We start from the raw sequence: 3630 nt of genomic DNA, 5'->3' as shown, positions 1-3630 counted from the left end.
AACATGCAGACGTGTATGGTAGTCTGTTCTAGGCACATGTTAACACTGCACTTCTTAGTCCCTTTTACGTTGGTGGAGCCATGTGAGTAGTTCAGGCTAATGAGTTACAAACAAGTTAAACAGCACTTCTGGGCCACAGCTGTTAATAGATTGTTCAAGATTACCCAGAGCTCTTCTTCCCCCGACTGCTCACCCCCACCGCCTTTCCCCCGCCCCACCGCCCCTCCCCTCCCCCCCCCCCCCCCCCCCCGAACACAACAAGCAATGTCAGACATGGTGGCTGTTTGGTCATTCTAGGTCCCTGAGACCATGATGAACATAGCACTTCATTAAACCCAATGCAAATGTGAGATGAGTGAGAAGTATATCTCTTTTTTGTCATGTCACTAAGATTTGGGAGCTGTTTGTTGTAACAGCATAACCTAGTGTATTCCTCTCATTTAGTGCAAAGGTAAGAAATAAGTATGGTGTATCTGCCAAATAAAATATAAGATGCCTGATAGAACTGGTTGGAAGTGGAGGAAAAGGAGATTGGAAATATGGGTGAAGATCAAACTATGAGAAACTCTGACACCATGCTGAGAAGTTAATTTAAAAGTATAGGCAATGAAAAGCCATTGAGGGATTCAAATTACTCTCTATTAGGTCATATAGTTCATCTCTTAGGGCATCCTAGTCTACTGCTTTAGTTCTAATCCTACACTTCTTACAAGTTTAGGAGTTCTGAATCCAGAAAAATTAGAGGAGAAGATGGGATACCTCTGGCATAGGGAGTGTAGGTTAGGTGTGCCATTCTTTCTGCTGCAGTCCAGGTGTGTGGTGCAAAAGAAACCTGAGAAAGTTTTCTTTGTCTTGGAACAAGTATCCTTTCATTATTGATACCTCCCTATATCTGACACGGGCTACTTCTCTTAGACTAGACCTCTTAGGTAACAAAGCTTGCTTTTAGTGTTAGTATTTAAAAAATGGAAACCTTTGGGTTCATCTATGCTTCTTGTTCATTTTGGATACAAATTTAGAATGATCTATTGCTACTCTTAATTTCCTTTTTCTGCTCTACTGTTCCTTTCCAGTGCTGTTTCCCCATCTTTTACATTCTCTATGTATCCTACCCTCCAACATCCCAGATCATTCAGTTTCCCCAGATGTCCTTGACTCCATGACTATGTGTACATTGCCTATTTACCCCCAAGGCCCCAGAGTAGGATGTTGGTTATTGTGGAAATTCTACACACCCTCTTAAGACCCAGAAATTCCTATGCTTTTTTTTTTTTTTTCATGAAACTTCCCCTCTCTAGTGGGAATTGATCTCTGAGTTCTTGGGGCTTTTCTTTCTCTAGCAGGACCCTCACCTCAATGAGATGTTACATTATGGGTATTTATGGATATGATCAGACCCAGAGATCAAGGGCAAGAATTGTTCTTGTTTAGTCCTCATAGTGTACTTAGCAGTGCTGTGAACATATTGAACGTTGATATTTTAAAAAAATTGGTAGCCTTGCAAACCATAAGAGACTCTTAAAAACTGAGAATAAACTGAGGGTTGATGGGGGGTGAGAGGGAGGGGAAAGTGGGTGATGGGCACTGAGGAGGGCACCTGTTGGGATGAGCACTGGGTATTGTATGGAAACCAATTTGACAATAAATTTCATATTAGAAAGTAAGAAAAATTAAAAAAAAATAAAAAATTGGAAGCCTTGAAATTGACAGTTTTTAAATTGAAATCTTTGAAAAAATAATGGAAAGCTTTGTCTTATTTCTCTACTTTATTCCTTCTGAGGCTGTCTCTAAAATACATAGTCTTTCATATGTCTCCGGCACCTCCCAGTTTAGCATCAACTCCAAGTGTGCTTCATTTGCTGATTGTTTTCTTCTATATAGTGATAAAGTTGTTTCGTTAGAACAGAACGACATCAGTTCCTTTGGAAGGCTTTGGATTGAAAGTCAGTAAATACAAGATGAATGTCAATGGAAACTCATTTCTCTTCTGGAGATAGGGAAGGTGGGGGAGCAGATAATGTAGAAGTGAAAAGTGTGCCACCCATGAGATTATAAATGTGTACCAAAGAGAACAGAGTGATGTTTAACCTGGAGGAAAGTGCAGTGGACATAAGTAAAGAGAAACACTTTTAAATACAAATATCTAAGAGGTCAGTGAAACTGAGGATTTTTTTAATTCCAATATAATTAATATACAGTGTTATATTAGTTTCAGAGGTACAGTGTAGTGATTCAACAATTCTATAGATCACTCAGTGTTTATCGTGATAAGTGTACTTTCATTGCCCTTCACCTATTTTATGTACCCCACCCACTCACCTCCCTTTGTTCTCTGTAGTTAACAGTCTGTTTTGGGGTTTGTCTCTTTTTTCCTTCCCCCCCCCCTTAAATTCCACATATGAGTGAAATCATACAGTATTTGGCTTTCTCTGACTGACCTATTTCACCTAGGTTTATACTCTCTAGACCCATCTATGTTGTTCCAAATGACAAGAACTTATTCTTTTTTTATGGCTGAGTGTGTGTATCACATCTTCTTTAACCGTTCATCTATTTTTTTTAAAGTTTATTTATTTTAAGAGAGAGAAAGCAAGCAAGAGAAAGCAAGGAGGGGCAGAGAGAGAGAGAGAGAGAGAGAGAGAGAGAGAATTCCAAGCAGGCTCCACATTGTCAGTGCAGAGCCTGATATGGGACTTGATCCCACAAACCATGAGATGACAACCTGAGCCAAAATCAAGAGTCGAATGCCCAACCAACTGGGCCACCCAGGTGCTCTTCCATTCATCTACTGAGAGACACTTGGGCTTTTTTCATAATTTGGCTATTGTAAATAATACTGCAATAAACATAGGGGTGCTTGTATCTTTTTGAATTAATGTTTTTGTATTCTTTGTGTAAATACCCAGTAGTGGAATTACTGGATCATATAGTAGTTCTATTTTTAATATTTTTGGGGGGGGGCAGATAAGGGTTTGCTTTATTGAATAATCGACCTGTGTAATTGCTGAGGCCACTGTATACAGACAAAAGAGAGGAAGTTTTATTTCTTTATCTCTTGCTCCTTGGACAGAGTCTGATGATTTCCTCCTTCTTGGCTTGGAGGTGCTCTTCACAGACTTTGTGTGCTTCCTTGGTCCTCGATCTGTGGACCTTTTTCAGCATAAGCCTTTTCAGCAGAAGCTTTTTGAGAGCCTTGTCTGCCTTTAGCTTGTGGATGTGTTCCATGAGAATCCACCTGTTTTTGAACAGGTTGCCCTTGACTTTCAGGTACAGGCTATGACACATGTGGCAGTCAGTCTTCTCAGAGTCATGGTGTCTGCTGAGCAACTGGCACAGAATTCTCATTCTCCTCATCCAGGTCACCTTCTCAGGGATTTGAGCCTTGGCAGTACCTTTTCTCTTACTGATGCCCATATGCCTACCTTTCTGGCAGGCCAAGGTGTTTTTCTGGTACTGATCCTGGGAATGGACAGTACAGTCTTCTGGATGACCAGCCCATCCTTGATCAGTTTCTGGATGTACTGATGGGAGTTGGCACTGGTGATTTCCTTAGACTCATTGGGGTCCAACGAGGCCTTTTTTGCCACAGTGGAGGACCTTGGAGACAAGCCTCTTTTGAAGCCTGAACAT

General features: G+C 40.8%; 1 pseudogene; it reads right to left on the bottom strand.

Moving 5' to 3' along the window:
- Positions 1 to 3040: 3040 nt before the first annotated feature.
- On the bottom strand, positions 3041 to 3630 carry LOC132680173 (large ribosomal subunit protein eL19 pseudogene; annotated as a pseudogene).

This window comes from Panthera onca, chromosome A1 (assembly GCF_046562875.1).
Source record: "Panthera onca isolate mPanOnc1 chromosome A1, mPanOnc1 haplotype 2, whole genome shotgun sequence".
NCBI lineage: Eukaryota > Metazoa > Chordata > Mammalia > Carnivora > Felidae > Panthera > Panthera onca.
Note: the sequence above shows the minus strand (reverse complement) of the source record. Positions and strands in the feature narration are given on the sequence as shown.